The sequence below is a fragment of the Nyctereutes procyonoides genome, unplaced genomic scaffold (genome assembly GCF_905146905.1).
Source record: "Nyctereutes procyonoides isolate TBG_1078 unplaced genomic scaffold, NYPRO_anot_genome, whole genome shotgun sequence".
Classification (NCBI taxonomy): Eukaryota; Metazoa; Chordata; class Mammalia; order Carnivora; family Canidae; genus Nyctereutes; species Nyctereutes procyonoides.
Window position 1 is genome coordinate 84,959,629 of NW_026575125.1, and position 26,355 is coordinate 84,985,983.

Genomic DNA, 26,355 nt, shown 5'->3' on the forward strand with positions numbered 1-26,355 from the left:
ACTTTGTGATATGTTGATATGAGGGGTTTTAGCAAAGCAAAGGAGTTCTCACTTGAGCTATTGAAAAAAAATGGTATTTCTGTTCATCAATTTCAGGAACTAAGGAAAGCTTGGGTTGGGATAAAAAAAAATGGGTTTGAACTACCTGGGAAACATCTCTGTGAAATGATGCTGAAGCTAGACCAGAAAAAAATATGTATGGAAGTCTTTATATAAGAGGGAGTTTAAACCAACAGGGCTAAAAGAAAATGTCCTGAGAATATGCTTTGAGTTCTGTTCTTAATGTGTGATCCTCACACAGCCTTCATAAAAATGCTGTACCCTAACATACTGAATCAAAATTTTTAGATATGGACCCTGATATTATGTATTTTTAAAAGGGGATTCTTTAGCACTAAATTTTAAAACTACTGGTTTAAGGTAAGAAGCAGAGATGATCTGAAATAGAAACATGGTGTGTTAACAAGAATCCAAGTTGGCATTTAATAAGCCCCATCTCCCAGTATATACAGCTTTATATAGGCTCTTCCCATATTTGATCATTTTTGGTCTCTATTACCAATAAGATATGGCAGAAATGATAGTACATGGGATATTGCTTCCTATATTCAGTTATAAAAAGACTGAGGGCTTCCATCTTGGGGGATCTCTATAATCATTATATGGAATAAGACAGCTGAGGACAGTGAGGTGGCTTAGAGATAGGCTGGCATTATGGGTAACTGAGGCCTCTGGCCAACATTTTATGAAGAACTAAGGCCTGCCAATAATCATATAAATGAGCTTAGTGGAAAACCCCATAGCCTCCATCAATATTTCTAATGACTGCAGCCCTTGGTGCCCTCTGGACAGCAGCTTCATGGCACATCTTGAACCAGAACCATGAAGCTAAGCCACTCCTATATGGATCCTCAACCTTAGAATCTGTAAGAAAGTAAATGCTTGGTTTTTTTAACCCACTGAGTTTTGGGATAATTTATTACGCAACAATACACACGGTAAATTCCATATGAAAATCATAAGGTGAGCTTCAAGCTCATTAACTGATGTTTTAAGACATATGCAAAGACTTTTTTCCTCCTTAATCAATTTGTATTGATTTATTGATTCAACAGGTATATGTTAGATGTCTTTTCTGTATGTATACACTTATTCTGTTTCCTCCATTAGAATTACAATGATCAACTCATCACAAGTTTTAGCTCTGAGATTTTCTAAGTTTTACCACTGGAAACCCCATGTCACAGAAAACCTCTTTTTCCTGATTTAAACCAGGACAGTTGGTTACCCTAATTAGAATAAATCAAAAAGTCAGAGACATTTTCTTGTTTTTTCTATACTGCCACATCTAGAACATAACCCAGCATATTGTCGGTGTTGAATAAATATCTTGAATGAAATAACTTGTAAAATAACATGGCAAGTGTTTGCTGAACATATTAATCCTAATGTGGCAACCAGCTGAGCTGGGCTGCATTTCAGTGGAACACTATACTTTTATGTCTTGATTAGAAGGAAAGTTGGTAGAAGAGTCTTAGTCATGGGATTAAAACCAGTTAGAGCTGATCCTTAATATGGTTTGTACTTTGATTACACAGAGCATTGTAGGCCATGGTAAAAAGATTTGATTTTATTCTACCTGTGATAGAAAGTCATTGAGGATTTGAAATCTGGTGAGTGGAATAATTTGATTTATGTTTTTAAAAAGATTATTCTGGATGCTCTGTGAAATATATTGTCTTGGAATAAGAGTGGCGATTAGCTGAGCATTGTAAGATGCTATGGAGGATTTGGAAGTACATAAACACAATGTAGATGGAACCCAGAATTAGTTAATATAGGACAGTTTGTTATCAGTAGAAGATAGGTATGCAACCTTACTGCATTCATGGTGAAGACTGTACATTTTAGAGAATTTAAAAGGAGGAAGCTAATTATAATTGATTTTTTTAGGGAAGGCTTCAATGGAAGAGGTAAGAACTGAATTGATGCAAGACATGTAAGTAGAATAGAGAAGGGATGGCATTTTGGCAAAAGAAATAAAGTCACAGATGGAATAATGGTAGTACATTTGTAGTAAAGGAGATTAGTTGGACTGATTAAATCTGAGGATTCTTTTTAGTGAGCAGCAGGCTACTGGGGTGGAGAAAGATGGTAACCACTCCTTGTTTCTCTTACTGACATGATGGGGGTATGTTTAAATTAAAAGACTATGTAGTGTTGAGGATTATAAAGAAAGAAGAAGACCTAGGACCTTCTTCTCTCCTTCTACTAATATTGTGATACTTATCAACTCAGCATTCCTATTCAGTAGATCTCAAAGGTAAGGTCTAGGCAGGAGACAACTGTAAATTGGTATACTCAAGAGTCCTTTGTGGCAGAATAGAGACCAGAAGAGGGATTTCAGCTATGAGAAACCCCATAGGAGAGGGCTAGATTGGAATACTTAAGTTAATGGCTAGTAGGCTCTAACATCTCTAGAAAGATATTTGTGGCTTATTATTCCACTTAAAGTTGACAGTAAAAATTACCTATTGGTGGGCTTGCCAACTTATCATTTATCATCTCATAATGGGGTTTTAATGCTAACTTTGCATGAACAAAATCAATGACCAATAATATATTTTGAAAATTCATCAGGAGGACTACCATATGGAAAGATCAAGAACCTTTAAAGAAAATGACAATTTTATTATGGGCAATTATTCTACTTTCATTTAGTAACTTGCCAGGGGAATGGGAATGATTTGAGATCAAACCCCTTACTATCTAATACACCAATTCATGAATAAGGTCAGAGAAATTTTATTCAAACTGTAAACATGATTTTACTCCTCAATTTCAGAATGAAAATCAAAATATTTGTTTCTTAAAATGTATTCATCTTTTTCAGTTTTGGGTATGGTACTGAGTCAACATTGTAAATTTCTTATGATCTTCCTGACAGTATTATTTCAGTTCATCCTCTATTTTTTTAACTTTGTTTATCTAAGATATCTTTTTTAAACCCAAGATATTATCAATTGGTGCTTGCAGACATTTCTTTTTTTCTATATTTAATTGCCATCATATTTTAAAAGATTTATTTATTTATTTGAGAGAGAGAACACACATGCACATGCATGTGAGTGGGGAGTGGGGCAGAAGAAGGAGACGGAGAGATAGAATACCAAGCAGATTTCCCACTGAGCAAGGGACTGGTCAGTATTAGTGTATTCCTATTCATTCATTCAAGAAACACTTCATGAGTGAGACACAGATAAATAAGAAAGACCATTCGAGTGCAATGGTCTTAATTTATTAATTTAATGGTTATACTATTCTAAAAAGACGTCCACAATTATAGTGGATTCTACAATACATGTGTTTATTTCTCTCTCAATTCCAGACTAGGTGGGACAGATAGAAGAAAAAAATTTTCTTTCCATCTTTTCACTCCACCTTCTCCTAGGATCTTGACCTTATCCACAAGATCAAGCTAGCCTTTGAGAAGGATAAAAAAAATCAAAGTCCATAGAAATTAACTTGTCTTTTGAGTGGAAATGACTCAGATCTTGCATACAGTACTTACATTCATATTCCATGGGCCTGAATTTAGTTATATGGCTATACTTACCTGCAAAGGAGGGTGGGAAATGTAGATTCTAGCTGAGTGTGTGACCATTTGGCAAAAAAAGGGGAAGAATAGATTTTTTTTAGCCTAAATAATAGTCTAGAATGAAGTGCTTTTCCATTTCATTCAAGGCTGTTTTGATTATCCTATTGGTAGTGGGAGCTCCTGAAAAATTTTACACCAAGTAGTGCTATGAGAAAGAAATGAAGAGGGATAGTACTCTAGGAGACTCCACTTAGAATACTTTTGCAGTAGTTCAAAGATGAGATGAATCTAGTCCTTAACCAAGGCAGTAACCTCCATTATGACTTATGTAAGTTGTATACTCAAACACTAGGCACATTAAAACAGATGGAAATATATCCACTAACTGGAAAGAGGGAGTAGTGTCCACTAAATATACTTCCATTGTCCCACCCTCTGTCTCAGGGAAGAAGACTGTGAACATTCTTCCCTTTGGAATAGATGTTGCTAATGACAGATGTGGTATTATTGGCTCCTCTTAGATCTTTGCACTCGAGTGTAAGTTTTCATTTTTTCTGATTGAAAAAATCTGGTGAGAATAATATAGCAACAACTTCATTACATCTGCCATTATAGGAGGAACCTTAAAATATAAATTTCCACAAATTCCACATGTGATTCCTAACACTCAAATTGAGAAATACTATTATATTATGAATATGTAGAGATTAGTTATGACAGTAGGCATTACTTTACTTATATGTTTAAAATCAAATTTAAGGTTTAAGGACCAAGAGTAAAACAAAATTCCGTGATAAGTAACATAAGTGTTGATGTTTAGTATATACTACCAGTATTGAAAACTCATGTGAATCATAACTATATTCCACATAATTTCTATTAATTAGTGGGACTCTTCTCTTAGTTTCATCAGGGACTCAAGACATCTTTACAAACTCAGCTTATTCCTTGCCCTTCCCTTCCCTGTGTCACCTTATCCATGTCTTCTGTGCCCTCTACTACTCTATCCTATTTAGCCTTTCCATTCTCTGTTAGGTATAGTTATGCCCTACCATAACCCACTTTACACTTTGTTTTATAATGGCCTTCTTCTCCTCCCTCTTAGCACTATATAGATTTTATTTTTTCAACCTTATCCTGACCAATTGTCAGCGGTGCCCCACCTGCCTTATGCTAGTTCACCCTGACATAGTCTATCATGCCGTATTTTTCCCTTCATTGTTCCAACTTGCTCAACCCTTCCTTGCTCTAGACATTTCTGTCCTATCCTACCTTTCTGTCTCTAAAGAGAAAAAGAGTAAAGGTCCTGTCAATTCCTCTTAGCCTTTCTTTCTTTTGTTTTTTTAAAGATTTTATTTATTTATTCATGAGAGACACACAGAGAGAGGCAGAGGCAGAAACAAAGGGTGAAGCAGGCTCCCTGCGGGGAGCTCGATGTGAGATTCGATCCCAGGACCCTGGAATCACCACCTGAGCCAAAGGCAGACACTCAATCACTTAGCCACTCAGGTACCTTCCCTCTTGGCCTTTCCCATACCTTCCTTACTCTGGCTTGAACCCACACTACATTTTCCAGTATGCACTAACCTGCCATGTACAGTCTTTTCCTGTCCTGAACAATACTTTCTTCTCATCATTTTTTCTGTTTCTTCTAGTTCCTGTCTATCAAATAGGCCTTGAGTAAAGCTCTGATGCCTGTTATTCCATAGAAAGATGATGGCAGTGACCTGACACACTGCCAGTGTCCTGGCACTAGCAGAAAATCTCTGAATTTGGGGTTGCTTTTTCAAAATTTAACAAAGCTCTTTGTTTTATTTTAGATTTAGAGACTGCCATAAGCTATTTTTATGTAATTAAAGCTTCATATCAATAGCTATAAATAACAGAGAGATAGCAATTTAAACAACTATTTCAACAATCAGAAGTTGCTTTGAACTTTTAGAGTATATGAAGTGACAAAAAAAATCACTTTAAGTTAGAAGAGAAGAAAGGAAGAAAAACCAGACTGACTATATATATATATAAATATATATTTATATATATATATAAAACTTTTCATACTTTATGGCTTTTCAAAATTATCTGTAACATCTTTCACTAGCCTTCAATAAAACTTAGATATTACATTTCACATGGATAAAAACAGGAACTGTAGTAAAACAATTTGGCAATAACAGATCTTTATTGAAGGCCAAAAACATTCAATTAGAAAACATTCAATTCAGTAAAGAGAAATTTGTTACATAAAATCAAGAACACAAAATAGACCAGATTACTCTCATTTTATTTTTTTGTCAATTTCAATAGTCAGTAAATGCATTATGAATCATTTCTACCTTTTGGCTTATCCACTCAGAAGCAGCTATTTACAACAGAGAAGCTGAATAAGCTGAATAAGTCAAGTGATTGTAGGGACAAGAAGTTTGTTTATAATTTTTCTTTAATTAAAGCTGGTTCCTCTTTTCAAGGACGTAGTAGGTTGAATGGTGGCCCAAAAAGTATTAAGTTTTAATTCCTGAAAAATGTAAATACCATCTTATTTAGAAAAAGTGTCTTTGCAGATGTGATTAAGAATTTTGAGGGATGCCTGGGTGACTCAGTGGTTTAGCATCTGCCTTTGGCTCAGGTCATGATCCTGAGTTCCTGGGATCAAGTCCCACATCAGGCTCACTGCAGGGAGCCTGCTTCTCCCTCTGCCTATCTCTCTCTCTCTCTCTCTCTCTCTCTCTGTGTGTGTGTGTCTCTCATGAATAAATAAATAAAATCTTTAAAAAAAAGAATTTTGAGATGAGGAGATTATTCAGGTGGGCCCTGAATGCCATCATCAGTGTCCGTATAAGAAAAAAGTAGAATGACATTCCATTGGAGTGATATGGACATAAGCAAAGGAATGTTGTCAGCCACCAGAAGCTGGGAGAGGCAAGAACATATTCTACCCTAGATCCTCAGAGAGAGCATGGCTCTGTTTATACCTTGATTTTGGACTTATGGTCCCCAGAACTGTAGAGGATAAATTTGTGTTTATTTTTAAATAATGCACTCTTTTTAGTAATTTTCTATAGAAGCCATAAGAAAATAATACAGATATTTTTGTGCCTGGAAATGGGATGCTGCTGTAACAAATACAAAAATCCGAAAGTGATTTTTGGCTTGAGTTATGGATAGAAGCTGGAAGAAATTTGAGAAGCATGGTGGAAAAAGCTTAGATTTCCTTGAATAGACTTTTGATAGAAATAAGGATGTTAAAGGCTCTTCCAGTGAGGGCTCAGGAGGAAATGAGAAACATGGTAGAGAAAGCCTGTATCATCTAAGGGAATACATATATTGCCTGTCATGATGAACAGAATGGTGGTAGAAACATGTACATTAGAGGCATTTCTGGAGAAGATGCAGAAAGAAATGGGGAGTTTATCATTGGCAATCAGAAGAAAGATTATTTTTTATTATATACACCAGAAAACTTAGCTGAATTGTTTTTCATTCTGTTTTCTGAGCATGCATTTTGTCTAGTGATATGCATGTGGCTTTCTAAATCCCTCAGTGTACACAGGTGTTTCTAAATGTCTTTATTTCCCAAAGCAATTGTCTCCCCAGATTTTTCTGCCAGGCTGTAGGTGGTCAATTGTATGCTCAAACATAATCTATGGTCCCAGTTGGCTGTGGATTTTTCTTTAGGCTTACAATATTTTTGAGCAAAGCCTGCCATTTTTTTTCTACTATAAGTGAGTTTTTAGTTAGGCAAAGATACGGGACCTTTTGTCAGTCTTTCAGGTAGCCCCAGGCAGGTTAGAACAGATAAACACTGTAATTTGCAAATAACATCCACTAGGCTGTCTCCAGAACCAGGTACAAAGGCCTGACCCTGCTGAGCCAAGGAGAGGGTGAGGTAAGGGCAAGTAAAAATGCCACAAAGCTTTCCTACCATTTTTAAGTTGTTTTTTCTCTTTATTTAGCATTTACTTGTTTGCTGTAAACCTTTAACTGTTTTCCAGATGTCTAACAAAGTTGGTTCTGACAGTTCTTGCTTGTTTTTCAGTGCTTTTGTGGAGTAATGGATGTTTGGAATTGCTCCTCCGGTTTTGCTGGACTGACTCCCATATGAACCTTTTCATATGTTGCTGAATGTGATTTGCTACTTTGTTGAGGATTTTGGTTCTATGTTCAAAAGAGATACTAGCTTTTAATTTTATTGTTATATCTTTGCTTTATTTTTGAGTCAGGATAACACTGACTTCCTAAAATGAATTGAAATTGTTCCTTCCTCTTTTATTATATGTAAGGGTTAGTGAAAGATTTGTGTTAAATCTTTTTTAAGTGATTGTATAATTCATCAAGAAAGCCCTCTGGTGCTAGGCTTTTCCTTGTTGGATTTTTTTTATTATTTATTCAATCTATTTCTTAAAAGTACATTCAGATTTCTATTTCCTCTTTAGTCAGTTCTGATAGACTGTGTCCCCAGAAGAGTTTGTCTTTTCTATGTTATCTATTTTGTTTGCATACAACCATTTTTTAATATTCCCTTATAATTTATTTTTATTTTTTTAAATCAGTATTTCCTCTTTCATTCTTAATTTTAATCATCTGAGTTTTCTTTTTCCTCTTGATCTGTCTACTTGAATATTTGTGAGTTTTGTTGATTTTTTCAAAAGAAAAAAATTGATTTTGAGTATCCTTATTATTTTACTATATTTTATTTACTTATTTATCTATTTCCACTCTAGTTGTTATTTATTTCTTCAGCTTGCTGAAGTTTGCTCCAAACTCCAAAGTAAGAGATTAGGATACTAATTTTGAGATCTTTCTTTTTTTAATATAGTCACATGGAGCAATAATTTTAGCTCTAAGCACTGCTTACTCTGCATCCCAAGTTTTGATATGTTTTGTTTTTGTTTTCATTTATTTCAAAGTATTTTTTTTACTTTTTCATATTTATTAAAAAAAAAAACCAGAATGGATTAAAAAAAAAAAAAAGAGCCATCAACAAGGACAGAAGTGCCAGACACAGGCCAGAAGCTAGCTAGAAAAATATGCCTTAGGAAAGTTAGGGAGCCCTATTACCTTTAAAAATATAAAGCTGAAAAAAAATAATAAAATAAAAATAAAAATATAAAGCTGTAACTAACAGCTATTTTTCTGTTATCTAGCTACTCCTGCCCTGCCCTCCAACATGGCATAGCTGGCTTGCCTTGTAAGGCCTCAGTTTCATGAAGAATCCCATGTACACAAAGGCTGGTGTAGTAGTTCTTAATTCACTAGAAGATCTCATCCCATGGTCTCATTCCAGGTGTGTGGCTGACTACCTTCATCATTCTGCTTAGAGATGGTTTCACCTCTTGAAAATACAGCTACTAAAGCACAAAACTTTGTTTATATAATGATCAACAAATCTTCCCCTCCCTTTACATGCAGGTGATAAATGACTAAGTACAGAGTACTGTGAATTTTGTACGGTTGAAATTCTCATTAAATAATCATTAGCTTATGGTCACTAAATTTACATATTAAGGAAATTATATATAGAATACTGCAAAAACACAGTAAAAGATCGAAGTTTCCCCATTTCTGCTCAAAAGTCCCTTCACTCCCAAGCATCATATTTTGACTCTGAAGTTTGTTATTACTGTTTTTCCTCCTTTTGATCTTCCTTTTGTTCCCCAGTGCCAGAACTTCCAGAGCCTTCTCACTCAGATGCCATCTTTTTGTATGCCATTTCAAAGAGCCTCAGTGATGCTTGCTGAAGGGAAGATGTTGCCTGCCTTGTTTTCTCCCATTTCACTGTCTTTTCGAGCCAGAAGTTCCCTCATTTTGGAAATCTCTTCTTTTAGCTTGTTGCATTCATCAGCAGGCAATTGGTCCTTGAATTCTTCCATTTTTGTTTCTGTGTCATGAATGATTCTTTTAGCCATATTAACTGCTTCAACTCGTTCCTTCTTTCACCTGTCTTCCTCAGCATACTTTTCTGCATTTTTAACCATATTTTCAATATCATCTTTGCTTAACTGACCAGAAGACTGAATCACAATCTGCTGCTCATGTCCTGTACCCTTATCTTTGGCTGAAACATGTACAATCCCATTGGCATCAATGTCAAATGTAACTTCAATCTGAGGGACTCCACGAGGGGCTGCTTACCTTTGATTGGAATTCCAAGCCATCTCTCTCTCACCCTGACACACTTTAATCTCCACTTGAGTCTGACCAGCAGCAGCTGTAGAAAACACCTGGATTTTCTTGGTTGGAATAGTGGTGTTTCTGTTGATAAGTTTGGTAAAAACACCTCCCACATTCTCAATACCCAGAGACAGAGGAGTGACATGCAGGAGCAGCACATCTGTGACATAACCAGCTAACACACCTCCCTGAATGGCAGCTCCGATGACCACAGCCTCATCAGGATTGACAGCTTTGCATGGGGCTCAGCCAAAGAGATCCTGTACAGTCTGCTGAACCTTGGGTATCCTAGTCATGCCACCAACAAGAATCACTTCTCCAATGTCACTCTTGCTGACTTCTGCATCTTACATGGCTTTTTTGGCATGGAGCGATGGTTCTCCTGATTAGATCAGTGACAATGTCTTCAAACTGAGCCCATGTCAGCTTCATATTCAAATGCTTGGGTCCAGAAGCATCCATAGCAAGATATGGCAAATTAATGTCGGTCTGCACAGATGAGGAGAGTTCACACTTAGCCTTCTCAGCAGCTTCCGAACCCTCTGAAGTGCCATGTTGTCTTTGGTTAAATCAACTCCTGTCTCTCTTTTGAACTCCTTCACAATGTGTCATAGCAAGGCCTGTTCAAAGTCCTCACCACCTAAGAAAGTATCTCCATTGGTGGACTTCATCTCAAACACTCCTTTCTGAATTTCCAGGATAGAAATATCAAAAGTCCTACCACCTAAATCATATACAGCAATGATCTTGTCTTCTGATTTATCTAGACCATAGGCCAGTGCAGCAGCTGTGGGTTCATTAATCACTCAAAGCACATTTAGTTCAGATATCTGGCCAGCATCCTTAGTGGCCTGTCTCTGAGTCATTGAAATAAGCTGGAACAGTGATCATGGCATTTTTTGCTGTATGCCCAAGGTAATTTTCTGCAGTCTCTTTCATCTTCATCAACACAAATGCTCCAATCTGACTTTGAGAATAGAGTTTTCCATGAGCTTCAACCCAGGCATCTCCATTGGAGGCACGGACAATTTTAAAGGGCACATTTTTAATATCTTTTTGTACTTCAGGGTCATCATATCACTGGCCAATGAGACGCTTGGTGGCATAGAATGCATTGTTTGGGTTGGTGACAACCTGTCTCTTGGCTGGCATGCCAACAAGTCGCTCACCATCTGATGTAAAGGCCACAACTGAAGGGGTGTTTCTGGCTCAATGTATTTTCTAATTTGTCTTGTGATTTCTTTATTGACTCATTGGTTATTTAGTAACATGTTATTTAATTTCATAGATTGCAGGATTTTTCAGGGGTTTTTTTTTGTTATTGATTTCAAATTTTATTCTATTGTGGTCAGAAAACATACTTGACATGATTTCCTTTTATATTTATTGTGACTTATTTTGTGGCCTAACATATATAGTTGACCTTTGAACAACATAAGTTTGAACTGTGGAAATTCACGTATATGTGGATTTTTTTATAGCACAGTACTTTAAAAACAATTTCTCTTCCTTAGGATTTCCTTAATAACGTTTTATTTTCTCTAGCTTTCTTTATGGTAAGAATACAGTACATACTACATATGATTTATAAAATACGTGTTAATAAACCGTTTATATTTTCTATAAGGCTCCACTAAACAGTAGGCTATTAGTAGTTAACTTTTTGGGTAGTCAAAAGTTATATGCGTATTTTCAATTTTGTCAGGGATTGGCATGTATAACTACTACATTGTTCAAGGATTAACTGTAGTCAGTTCCGGAGATTGTGTTCCCAAATTTGTATTAATTTTCTGTTGTGCTGTAACAAATTATCACTAACTTATGAGTTTAAAATAACCAATTTTTAAAATTACATTTCAATACCTCAGAAGTCTAAGTAGGTCTCACTGGGCTAATGTCACGATGTTTAAGTAGTTGTATTCCTTTATGCAGGCTTTAAAAGAGAACCTGTTCCCTTGCCTTTTCAGCTTCTGGAAATGTACTCTTTTTTGGCTCATGCTCCTTTGTACCTTCAAAAATAGCAGTGATCCTTTGTTTCTTTCTTGAATTACATGACTCTTTTCCTCAGATTGGATAATCTAAATTGAACTAGCTTCAGTTTTGCTGATTCTTTCTTCTGTTTCTTCAAATCTGCTGCTGAACCACTCTAGTGAAATTTTCATTCCAGTTATTTAATCAACTTCAGAATTGCTATTTGGTCCTTTTTAAGAAATACATTATACTCCTTTGTTTATATTCTCTATTTGGTGGCCTCGTTCTCATATTTTCTTTAGTTATTTAGGTGTGATTATTTTTTTTTTTAGTTCTTTGAACATATTAAATTAGCAATTTCAACATTTAATTAGTAAGTCCAATGTTGGAGCTTCCTCAGGGACATGTCATACTGACTGCTTTTCCTATGTATCAGCCATACTTTCTTATTCCTTCACATATGTTGCAATTTTTTTTAAGATTTCATTTATTCATGACAGACACAGAGAGAGAGAGTCAGAGACACAGCCAGAGGGAGAAGCAGACTCCATGCAGGGAGCCTGACATGGGACTCGATCAGGGGTCTCCAGGATCACACCCTAGGCTGAAGGTGGCGCTAAACTGCTGAGCCACTGGGGCTGCCCGAATTTTTATTGAAACCTGCACATTTTAGATATTATTATGCAGGAAACCTTCAAATCAGATTCTTTTGCATATCCTTGCCAATATTTAGTATTGCCAATGTTCTGGATTTTGGCCATTCTAATAAATGTGTAGTGCTCTCTCTCTCTCATTCTCTCTCTCTCTCTTTTTTTTTTTTTTTAGTGGAGTTTCTAAAATAATGCAGTAAAGTCTGTATTCTTTGTGATGTGTAACCTCTGACATCTCTGCTCAGGCTGCTTACTGGGCAGCTAGTGATTATATGAAGATTTCCTTAGATACCTGAAACCAATAAATCTCCTAGCTTTTGTAGCAGGGCTATCTGTGGGGATATATGCAAATGCCAGGACATATCTTAAACACTTGGCCAGGAAGTTTACAACTCCACCTTAGCTTTCACTTCCTGCTTGTTTAAAGACTTAAGGTTAGTGAGAGGTGAGAGATTAGGGCCTTCTCAGATGTTTTCTGAGCTTGTGGATAGCCCTAGACCTGTTCACAGTCCTATACATGTGGCCTTCTAGATGAAAGAGAAAGGTAAAGAGGAGAGAAATAAAGAGTGGCTAAAAGCATTCTAGCCTGCACTGCAGTCCTAAGAAACTTCTGCAAGATCATTGGGGCATCCCTGAGCCAAAGTCTCCCATCAGAACAGTCCTGAATGTCTCAAAGTAGACCTGTCTTATATTTGCTATGCCCAATTATTTACTGACTGGGAGCAACTGATGAGAAGAATGGCCTCTGAACAGAGCAAATACAATGATTGATTTCAAAGTGCTGCAGCTGGGCTGCAGGTCAATTATACTCCCTATCATCAGAGAGATGAGAAGGACCTTTTCATGCCATTATGCATGGCAACATAAATTTATTTATATATCTGTAGGTCAGTTTGGCAATAGTTTCAAATGTATTCTGCTTGTTCCCTTTCACATAGCAATTCTATCTCTAGGAATTTATCCTGTAGAAATACAGAGGCATGTAACAATATATGCAAGGTAATGTTTATTGCATCATCATTTTTCATTGTTAGAATTTGGAATTAAAGGTTTATTTTTTTTAAAGATTTATTTATGATAGACACACACAGAGAGAGAGGCAGAGACACAGGCAGAGGGAGAAGCAGGCTCCACGCCCGGAGCCTGATGTGGGCGGGACTCCAGGATCGTGCCCTGGGCCAAAGGCAGGCGCCAAACCACTGAGCCACCCAGGGATCCCCAATTAAAGGTTTATTAATAGAGGACTAGGGAAAATAGCACATAACAATTAAAGAGAATACTAAATAGGATATTATTAAAATATCTGTACTAAAGAAGTCATAAAAAGGGAAGAAAACTAAGTAAATGAATTCTTTATCTTCCTGAATAAAAAGTGAATTTTTAGCTCCAAAATTTTATCGCAAAGAAGAGATCTTTATAATTCTTATCTCATAGTACAAGACCTCTCACGATTGCTTTATTTTAAACAACTACTTGAGGAAGATACGTTGATCTAAACTAAGCCCTATTAATGTTACTTTGGGATGCTAATAGAAATTACCAGTCACCATTGGTAAGAAAAAAGAGGATGATGAAAAATTAATACTAAATTTAAAATGATTGTCTATGGAGAGGGGAGATGATGTCACAATTGCAGATTTTAGATACCATTAAGAACAAATCTTTTTCTTTTTTCTTTTTTTTCTGTTGTATGAACAAACGTTTTAAAGACTACTTTAAAAGCAAATATATAAATAGTTACATCATAAAAATGATGAATATAGATACATACTTATGATTTAAAATACATTTCTCATGACAGCATTACATGTAGATTTACAAAGTGTTTTCTCGGGCAGCCTGGGTGGCTCAGCAGTTTAGCTCTGCCTTCAGCCCAGGTCGTGGTCCTGGAGACCCGGGATCAAGTCCCACTTCAGGCACCCTGCATGGGGCCTGCTTCTCCCTCTGCCTGTGTCTCTGCCTCTCTCTCTCTGTGTGTGTGTCTCTCATGAATAAATAAATGAAATTAAAAATAAAATAAAAAATAAAACGTGTTTTCTCTAAAATGTCTTAGACGAAAATAAATATGTTGTGCTCTGGAAAACTGGGTTAGATCACTCAGGAAGAAACTTCAGTGATTATCACAACTGATGTTAAATTTCCAAATAGAGTGTGAATAAAATTGTTTCATGAAACATGAGAGAGAGAATATAGCATGCTAAATGTGTAGTTTTAAGTATACATGTGTAACTAATTTATTATTTTCAAAGTCAATATTATAAGAAGATTCTTGCTTATTTAACTTCTATTTATATAATTTTATTTTTTCACGTTAGCCACACACTCTTTTTAAATTTTTTCTCCTCGAAGAAACAGAAAAAAGTATTTACATTCAAAATTATCTTATAATTGAGCATATATGGAAACTTCTCCAACCCTGCAGAAAATCTGCTTCATTTCTCATATGGAGAAGTTAAAAAGCATATTTTTATTAAAATTGTTTATATTCATTTTCTATCACTGCCACACAAATTATAACAAATTTAGTGGCTTAAAATAATCTCTGTAGATCCTAAATCCAACATGGACCTCACTGGGCTAAAATCAAGGCATCCACAGAACTGCATTTCTTTCTGAAGACTCTGGTGGAGAATCCATTTCTTTGCCTTTTCTAGCCTCTTGGAGCTATCCACATTCTTTTTCTCATGGCCTTCCTCCTCCTCCACCTTCTAAGCCAGCAACAGCAGGTTTAGTTGTTCTCATGGTACTATGTCTCTAATTCTCTGCAGCTGGGAATGAGTCTCCACCTTTAAAATCTCGTGAGATTAGATTGGACATTCCCTGATAATCCAGAATAATCTCCCCATCTCAAGGCCCTTAACCTTAAACATATCTGTAAAGTCCCTTCGTCATGCAAAGTAATGTATTAACAGGTTCTGTGGATTAGAACATGGACATTTTTGAGGGGTGAGCATTATTCTTTCTTCTACATTATTACTTAAAGAATAAAACTTAAGTCAATTATCAATATCATTTCAGACTCTGTCAATAGAGCAATAGTGTATCAACAAATCTGTGCTATTGGGTTGGGTGCTATAAAATAAAATAAAAAGAAGTAGGCCCTACCCCAAAGAGCATACTATATTGTTGAATCATCAGGAACATTCACAAAAAGACAATTAACAATGAAATGCTTATATGTTGTCAAATTCATTTGTTCAAGGGTATTTCTTGAGTACCTGCTATGTTGTTTAGGCTCTGACAATACCATAGGAGTGAACTACACAATATCTGTCTTCATAAAGCTGATTTTCAAGTGGGGAAAATAACAAATAAGAAAATAGACTAATAGACATACTGTAATATCAAGCAGTGATAAGTGGTATAGAGGAAAATAAAGCAAATTAAGAGGATAAAGGAGTGGAATAGTTATTCTAAAAACCAGTCCTCTGTGAGAGCTGAATGAGTGAAATGGTACAGAGAGATATTTACTTCACTAGAGTAATCTTGAAGTCTTCATGTTTAAAAATGGAATAAAAGTCTTAGGAGCATAAGTAAGGTTAACAAATGGACAGACCAATATTTCTCCTTTTGTTCCATGGATCACCCTCATCAGAATCCACTCAGGTAGCTGCTAAAAGTGCAGATTCCCAAGTGCCACCTATGGACCTAATGAGTTAGTCTCTGGGAATGGAAGCCTAGGAATATATCAAGTGATCCTTACCTACACTGAATCATGAGAAAACACCAAGATAGAGGCTTAAAACATTAAAATTCAAAAGAGAATTATGCTGCCCCTACCCTGCAACAACATGAATGCTTGGAGGAGTAATGAGCAGATTAAACTGATGAAACAGATGGCTCAAACTGGAATGGTGTTTGCCATCAGGTTAAGGAGTTTAAACTCTTTATGGAATGATGGGTCATCAAGTATTAATGACCAAGCAATTAACATTAAAAAAGAATATTTTATGATTATTAGCAATAGTTAGGACTATTATTAGTAGCAGCACTGTGCAGGATGGATTGGAGGTAAGGGTGTCAATAACAAGGAAAGGTATCATTAAATCAATGGTACTGGTACAGGCATTAAGCATCAGAGCCAGGTCAATTTCAATAATAATCAAAAAGAAAAAAAATAAAAATCAAAAAGAAAGAACAGATAGGGAGGATATTATGAGGTAAATAAAAATGGGGCTCTGTGACTGCATTGATTGTGAAAATGAAGGAGACTTCAGAAATGACTCAGATTTTGAACCTGGATAACTGGCAAAATGGATTTGATGATTATTATGGAACACCATTAGCTAGCTTCATGGAGACAATACTCATAAATGATTACATAAAAGTGTAGGAGAATAAAGCTATTACTTGTTCCTGCAATTTTTCTAAATTTGCCAGTAATCCAAAAAAAATATGATTAGATATGATTATACTCTTGTACCTCTACTCAGGTTAACCACATGAAATAACCCCTTGGATTTAGAAATCAATGAGTAAGAAAGAAACGCTTTTAATATTAAAGAAAACTGAAACTAGTCTTTTTTAGCAACCATTAGTTATTTATTGGTGAAGGAGGGAGTAGAATATAATTATACCTTTATGATTGTCAATATTACTAACATTTTGGAGAAAATTTATGCTACTTCATGTGTGGTTCTTCATTTTTAGCACATATGGTTAAATATGATAATATACTAAGTAATAATTACTGTCGTTTGCTAAATTATAAGCCTTTCAATTACCTAGTGATCCATGTAGAGCAAACCTCATTTTTAAAAATCCTTACTTTCTAAGGCTGAAGTACATGTTTTTCTAAACCAAGATGTGGTAGGATATGCACAAAACTAAGGAACAGTTAAGTTGGGATTAGAGTACTCTATGCATTTTAAATTAAATTGACTGTGAATATGAAGAATATGTGCCCTAATATGTGTCATGTCTGTCTCTCTTTTTCTTTCTCTCCATCTCTCTCCCTCTCTTTCTCTACACACACACACACACGGATGTACATATATATGCATAATTTAAAATTTGTTCACTACATTACATGCCTTTGGAATTATCTATGCATATCAAAGTGCATTTGGCAATATGTTTTTACTACTCCAGAAACATATCTGTTTTCACACAACTTTTCCTACAAAGTCTACTTTCTCTGCTTTATTTTAAAGACAAATCATATTGTTCTCTCTTCCCTTAATTTTCTACTTGAAGAAAAATAGCTAGCAACTATAAGAATCAAAGACTCACCTCTATTTTTTTCTGAAACTAAACCTTTAGAACAACTCAATTTGGTATTTTTTAGTATCCACGTGACTGTTTTGTCTTTTCATGTATATATATATATATATATATATATATATATATATATACACATATATATATGAGTTCAGCATTCAGTAATGGCTAAGTATCCCTTATCAGAGAAATCCTTGTAAAGATAACACTGCACTGCACAAAACACCAAAAAAAAATATATTATAAGGCATTGGATTTGACCAAATGCAAGCAATAACTGGGAATACATTTGACTGTTGGAAGAAAGTTAAGGTACTAGAGGAGATTTTATTTTCTATTTCTAGTGTCTTTTAGCCTGAAGACAGGCCCCAGTCATTGCCAGCTTTATAGATAATACTATGATAGAAAAATTGTACTCTAACTGGCTTGAAAAAGCAGGAAAAAATTCTAGGAAACCCCAGCCATTGAAAAGTGAAGAGAAAATGGCAGAAGGAAGAGCCTGGGAGAGACATGCCCAATACTATGAATAGTCTCTGACCAAATCTCTGGCTGACCCCTGAATTACACATGAGTGAGACAGAATGCAATGAATAAAACTAAAGGAAAGGCACTGAACTGAGATCTGAGCTGTCATCCATCACAAGGTAGACATCGTTCACATTATGAATTCAACTACATTAACAGCCTATTTTAAAAATAATACTCTTTAGAAAAAAATTACAAAATGAAATCCACACTCTCCACAAAGCTTACAACTTTAATGTACAATCAAAAACATTCAGAATATGAATAATTGGTGAAACGACTGATTCAAAAGGAAATAAAATCAGTAGAGATCAACATCAAGATTTTATGACTATTTTATTACTCTAAAAACCCAAGATTTTATTTATATATTGTATGGTTTTTAATTTCCCCCAGGTGGGATTTAAACTCTCAATTTCCCACACTCTGAACTATTTCTGATCCCACCAGAAGAAGCCCTCAAATTGGCAACTGTGAGAAATTGGGAATGAAGACCCCCTTTTCCACCATCTTGCCAGGGGAGTCTCCTTTTTGAAAAAAAAAAAATCAAGTTTATTGCATGAGCTTGGACGAATTCCACTCTTAACTTTTCATGATCTGATCACCTCATCTCACCACTTTTTTTGGCTAGGAGAAGTGGGAAAACAGGCTTCCCAAATTCTCCTCCTTCACCTTGTTAATACCAAGGGGAAAGCTTGCCACAGTAACATTTCACCTTCAGTGTGCATTCTTTCTCCATCCTCATAAAAACCCAAGATTATATAACACAGCTTTTAGAACTATGATCAGGAATGTAAAGAAAGTATGCTTGGTATGAATTAAAAGAAATCTTAGCAAAAAATAGAACCTATAATATAAGCAAAAGAGAACTTGTAGTATTAAAAAATGCAATATCTTAAAATGTTGAATAGACTTAACAGCAGAATGGAAATGCCAGGAAAAAAAGTCAGGAAATTTGAAGATAGATCAATAGAAATTACCCCATCTATCACAAAAGTAGACAACATAAAGAAACATAAAGCATCCAAATTGGTAAGGAAGAAATAAAATTTTCACTATTGGCAGGTATCATGATATTTTATGTAGAAAACCCTAAAGACTCTACCAAAAAATTACTAGAACTGGTAGATGATTCAGTAAAGTCACAGAATAAAAAATGAGTGTACATAAATCTTTGCATTTCTATACGCTAATAATGAAGCTGCAGAAAATGAAATTAAGAAAATAATCCCATTTACAATTACACCAAAAATTAAAAAAAAATACCTAGGAATAAACCTAACAAAAGAGGTGAAAGACTTTTGCTCTGAATACTATAAAACACTGATGAAAGAAATTCGAGATGAAGCAAAGAAATGGAAAGATATTCCATGCCCATAAGTTGGAAGAACAAAAATTGTTAAAATATTCATACCACCCAAAGCAATCTACAGATTTAATGCAACTCCTATTAAAATACCAACAGCATTTTTAACAGAACTAGAACAAACAATCCTAAAATTTATATGGAGCCACAAAAGACCCTGAATAGCCAAAGATATCTTGAAAAAGAAAAACATAAAACTGGATCCATCACAATCCCAGATTTCAAGTTATATTACAGAGCAGTAGTAATTAAAACAGCATGGTAATGGCATAAAAATAGAGACATACAAATCAGTGGAATAGAACAGAAAATCCAGAAATAAACCCACAATTATATGGTCAATTATTCTTTGACAAATGAGGAATGAATACTCAATGGGAAAAAGATAGTCTCTTCAATAAATGGTGCTGGGAAACTGGACAGTTACATGCAAAAGAAAATCCTAGAAGAGAGCACAGGCAGTAATCTCTGACATGAGCCATAGCAACATTTTTCTAGATGTGTCTCCTGAGGCAAGGGAAATAAAAGCAAAAATAAACTGTTGAGGCTACATCAAAATAAAGTTTCTGCACAATGAAGAAAACAATCAACAAAATTAAAGGCAACCTACTGAATGGGAGAAGATATTTGTAAATGATATCTGATAAAGGGTTAGTATCCAAAATATATAAAGAACTGATACAACTCAATACTCAAAAGCAAATAACCCAATTAAATAACAGACTGAAGACATGAAGAAACATTTCTCCAAAGGAAAATTATTGACCTGCAGATGGCCAACAGACACATGAAAAGATGCTGAACATCAACATCATCAGAGAAATGCAAATACAAAACTACAGCTATCATCTCATATCAGTTACAATGGCTAAAATAAAAAACCCAAGAAGCAACATGATTGGTGAGGATGTGGAGAAAAGGGGAACCTCATGCACTGTTGATGGAAATGCAAACTTGCATAGCCACTATGAAAAACAGTATTTTTTTCCTCAAAAAAAAAAAATAGAACTACCCTATGATCTAGTAATTGCACTACTGGGTATTAACATAAAAATTACAAAAAACACTTATTCAAAGGAATACTTGCATCCCTATGTTTATAGCAGCATTATTTACAATAGCCAAACTATGGAAGCAGCCCAAGTGTCTTTTGATGGATGGATAAAGAAGTGATATATATATTCTGAAATATATATAATATATATTCCAATATAATGGAATATTACTCAGCCATAAAAAAGAATGAAGTTTTGCCATTTGCAACAACATAGATAGAGGTAGAGTATAATGGTAAGCAAAATAAATCAGTCAAAGACAAATACCATATGATCTCACTCATATGTGGAATTTAAGAAAAAAAAATGAGCAAAGGAAAAAAAAAGAGACAAACCAAGAAACAGACTCTCAACTACAGAGAACAAACCAATGGTTACCAGGGGGGAGGTGGATGGAGGGATGGGTGAAATAGGTGGTGAGGATTAAAGAGTATACTTATCATGATGAAAAAAAGAGAGAAAGTATCCTATCTGAAAAACAGAAACATTGTTATTTAAATGAACAGAAATCTAACATAATACTGGAATTCCAGAAAAAGAGGAGAGAATGGAGCATAAAAAATATTTGAAGAAATAATAGCAAACAAAATAACAAATTTGGTGAGATGTATAAATTCACAGATTTGAAACTCAGTGAAGCCCAAACAGAATAAATACAACAAAAACAACCACTAGACATATCATAGGTGAGCTGCTTAAAACCAATGATGGAGAAAATTTGAAAACAGCAAGGAAAAGTAATGCATTAAATCAGGGGAAAATTGTTTAATAAATAGTGACAACATAAGAAACAATGGAAGTCAGTAGATAGCAGAAAAACATTGTTAAGTGCTGGAAAAAAATCTGAAATCTGATATCATACTTTGTTAATAAAGACAAAACAAATTCATTTTCAGATAAAAGAAAAGAATTTGTCACTAACGGACTTGCATCATAAAAACTATAAAGGAAAATTTTCAGAATTAAGAAAAATAATACCAAAAGAAAATGTAGAGATTTATAATAAAAAATCAGTTGTAAATAATAAATTATTCCAAAATAAAATATTAAGGTAGTCTCTATCATTTGTATTTTAACTAAAAAGTGGTTCTTCTCATATTTTGCTCTTCTCCGGAGGCTTGGGAATAAATCGTTATATCAGTGACCTTTGAAATAATACTTATCAAGTCTGAAGATTTAATTTCCAAAGAACTTATGCAAGATATGTGTGTGTGTGTGTGCATGTAAATGAATAACTTTGATTTAAGATGCTTTTTAAATATGTTTAAATTTAACTATTTTTGCAAAGATTAGAAAAATCTGGTCTTAAAATGGAATTTTCTACCTCGACCTTCTGAAAATCACCCAAAAGCAGAAGGAAAACAAGAAAAAAGAAATTTAATTTCTTGCTTGGTTGGACTAAGGGACCTCTGGAACTCTGAATCACACTATATGAGGAAGGTCTTCATATGCATTTAAAGCTAAATAGTGGTGCAGAAAGACATCGAGACACAAAGCCTGTTTCCCAAATATATAGCACCTTCTGAGGAATAAAACCAACAATCCTTTATTATAAGAGAACTATGCCATTACTTTAATAGCTTGAAATTATGTTCTGGGTACATTGTATATTGCTTACCTTTTGCAAGGACATCTTTCAGAAAGGGCTGAGGAAAATTATACATAAGTGGTTCTTTGGAGCTCACTTTTAGTTCAAAGAGATTTAGCTATTTTTTTCATTCCAATAACAATGAAAATAAATTGTACAAATCTGAACTCATTGATAAAAATCTATACTACCTAGAGATAGTGAATGAATGGATTAATTTTCCCAGGTATAGCAGTTTAAAGTGTCATCTTATTAGAATACAATACAAAGAAGTTCCTTTAACCACACTATCAGTTAACTATTTGCCAAAATAATCAATATTCTGTTTCCTCTATAAAGCATTCTAATTGATGCCCAGGGCAGGGTAACTGCTGATAGTTGGCTGTATTCTTAGTACCTTCACATGCTTTTCCTCCCACTATTCAAATTCTTTGCTTACTAAGAGTCTGCTGAGTCTGTTCCAAAATTTGTTTATGCCAGTTGTACTTGTTAATGTATTAAGTGATTTAAGGAAATGTTATGTGAAGTGATGAAATACAAATGCAAGAAGAGCTGTTCTTTCTATGAAAACTAACTTCAGTGATTTGGAAAATATTATTAAAAGTATGTCTCTAACACATAGATCAATGGAACAGAATAGAAAACCCAGAAATGAACCCACAACTCTATGGTCAATTAATCTTTGACAAAACAGGAAAGAATATCTAATGGAAAAAAAGACATTCTCTTCAACAAATGGTACTGGGAAAACTGGACAGCAGGAGAATGAAACTGGACCACTTTCTTATACCATACACAAAAATAAAGTCAATCTGGATAAAAGATCTAAATGTGAGACAAGGAACCATCAAAATCCTAGAGGAGAACACAGGCAATAATGTCTTTGACATTAGCTGTAGCAACTTCTTACTAGATATGTCTCCTGAGGCAAGGAAGACAAAAGCAAAAATAAACTATTGGGACTTCATCAAAATTAAAAGCTTCTGCACATGGAAGGAAACAACAAAACTAAAAGGCAACCTACAGAATGGGAGAAGATATTTGCAAATGACATATCCAATAAAGGATTAGGATATAAGATCTATAAAGAATTTATCCTCAACACCCAAAAACCAAATAATCCAGTTTAAAAAATGGACAGAAGACATGAATAGACATTTTTCCAAAGAAGGCATACAGATGGCAAATAGACTCATGAAAAGATGCTCAACATCACTCAACATCATGAAAATACAAATCAAAACTACAATGAGATATCACCTGACACCAATTAGAATAGCTATAATTAAGAACACAGAAAACAACAGGTGTTGGAGAGGATGAGGAGAAAGAAGAGTCTTACACTGTTGGTGGGAAGCAAACTAGAAATAGTATGGAGGTTCCTCAAAATGTTAAAAATAGACCTACCCTACGATCCAACAGTTGCACCACTAGCTATTTACCTAAGGGATAAAAATATACTGATTCAAAGGAATGCATGCACCCCTATGTTTATAGCAGCATTGTCAACAATAGCCAAATTATGGAAAAGCCCAATTGTCCATCAACTGCATAAAGAAGATATATATATATATATATATATATATATATATATATATATATATGAATGAACCGTATATATTAGCCATTTTTTACATAGGGCCTTTGCTTTCAGTACACAAAATCAATAGTTTTTTCAATTTAGCACACTTAAAAGAAACTACCATTATGTTACAAAAAAAAAAGGTTTATCAATGCCCTTTTATATGTGATTAACCATGAAACTTTCATTTCCAAGCAGTTTTCTGGAAAATTACTGTATTTTTTTTTTTTGGCTATTCAACAGTATTTTAATAACATGAAGTATGTGCTTCCTAAAATGGAGAATTCACATGAATAAATATAGTTTTCAATTATCATTGTCCGACTCCATTTTTCTCCTATTAGCATTTTATTATTATAAGCTAACTTGGCATGATGATAATAGTTAAAAGCCTCTGTAGAAAGTTTCATAATAATTTTAATCGTAGCTAGCATTTATGGAGGCTTTACTATATGCCAGTCACCTTGCTAAAGTGCTTTATAGGAGGAAGGTCCTTTAATTTTCACAGCTCTCAAACTATCTCCCAGTTATGAGACATGCTATCATCAAATAGCCTACCTTACCTACCTTTTGTGTCAAATACATACTATAATGAATCATCTCAGCGCCTAATTCCAAAGTGAGTAATGCAGCATAATATGAATAGCCTTGCTGTTTTGGAGAAGAAAGCAATGCAAAGTAATGAGGAGTCCTTAGGTATAAAAAATTGAGCAAATTCTAAAGGATAATTTCTTATTTCTCAAAAGCACAGAATAATCAAATTTAAAAGTGAAGATAAAATTAAGGATATCTGGAGGGAGGGGCAAGATGGCGGAAGAGCAGGGTCCCCAAATCACCTGTCCCCACCAAATTACCTAGATAACCTTCAAACCATCCTGAAAATTTACGAATTCGGCCTGAGATGTAAAGAGAGACCAGCTGGAATGCTACAGTGAGAAGAGTTCGCGCTTCTATCAAGGTAGGAAGACGGGGAAAAAGAAATAAAGAAACAAAAGGCCTCCGAGGGGGAGGGGGCCCCGAGGAGCCGGGCTGAGGCCGGGGCGAGTGTCCCCAGGACAGGAGAGCCCCGTCCCGGAGGAGCAGGAGCTGCACCAACCTTCCCGGACTGGCGGAAAGGGGCTCGCAGGGAGTTGGAGCAGGACCCAGGAGGGCGGGGATGCCCTCGGGCTCCCTGGGACACTAACAGACACCTGCGAGCGCAGGAGAGTGCGCCGAGCTCCCTAAGGGCTGCAGCGCGCACGGCGGGACCCGGAGCAGCTCGGAGGGGCTCGGGCGGTGGCTCCGCGGAGGGGGCTGCGCGGCTCCGGGAGCAGCTCGGCGGCGGCGGCTCGGGCAGAGGAAGAGGCTCCGTGCGGAGGGGGCTGCGGGGCGGGAGCGCGAATCCCACAGCGCAGGCTCCGGAGCACAGGGCGCAGGGACACAGCCCAGGATCCGGCCTCCCCCGGGACAGGCATTCCTGCGGAGGCTAAATCCAGGCTTCCAGAGTTGCCATAGCAACTGCTGCTGTTCCTCCTGGGGCCCCACGGGGGTAAACAACCCCCGCTGAGCCCGGCAGCAGGCAGGGGCGGAGCAGCTCCCCCAAGTGCTAACACCTGAAAATCAGCACAGCAGGCCCCTCCCCCAGAAGACCAGCTGGACGGACCAGTGATACTCCCCCGTGTTCCAATACAACTTGTTTTTGGCCACTCTGCACTGAGCAAAATGACTAGAAGGAAAACCTCACCTCAAAAGAAAGAATCAGAAACAGCCCTCTCTCCCACAGAGTTACAAAATCTGGATTACACTTCAATGTCAGAAAGCCAATTCAGAAGCACTATTCTACAGCTACTGGTGGCTCTAGAAAAAAGCATTAAGGCCTCACTAGACTTCATGACTGCAGAATTTAGATCCAATCAGGCAGAAATTAAAAATCAATTGAATGAGATGCAATCCAAACTAGAAGTCCTAACGACGAGGGTTAACGAGGTGGAAGAACGAGTGAGTGACATAGAAGACAAGTTAATGGCAAAGAGGGAAACTGAGGAAAAAAGAGACAATCAATTAAGGGACCATGAAGACAGATTAAGGCAAATAAATGACACTCTAAGGAAGAAAAACCTACGTTTAATTGGGGTTCCCGAGGGCGCCGAAAGGGACAGAGGGCCAGAATATGTATTTGAACAAATCCTAGCTGAAAACTTTCCCAATCTGGGAAGGGAAACAGGCATTCAGATCCAGGAAATAGAGAGATCCCCCCCTAAAATCAATAAAAACTGTTCAACACCTCGACATTTAATAGTGAAGCTTGAAAATTCCAAAGATAAAGAGAAGATCCTTAAAGCAGCAAGAGACAAGAAATCCCTGACTTTTATGGGGAGGAGTATTAGGGTAACAGCAGACCTCTCCACAGAGACCTGGCAGGCCAGAAAGGGCTGGCAGGATATATTCAGGGTCCTAAATGAGAAGAACATGCAACCAAGAATACTTTATCCAGCAAGGCTCTCATTCAAAATGGAAGGAGAGATAAAGAGCTTCCAAGACAGGCAGGAACTGAAAGAATATGTGACCTCCAAACCAGCTCTGCAAGAAATTTTAAGGGGGACTCTTAAAACTCCCCTTTAAGAAGAAGTTCAGTGGAACAATCCACAAA

The 26,355-nt window shown here is 35.9% G+C and overlaps 1 pseudogene; it reads right to left on the bottom strand.

Annotated features, from left to right (window-relative positions):
- Positions 1-9,215: 9,215 nt before the first annotated feature.
- On the bottom strand, positions 9,216-11,766 carry LOC129518030 (stress-70 protein, mitochondrial-like; annotated as a pseudogene).
- Positions 11,767-26,355: the final 14,589 nt, after the last annotated feature.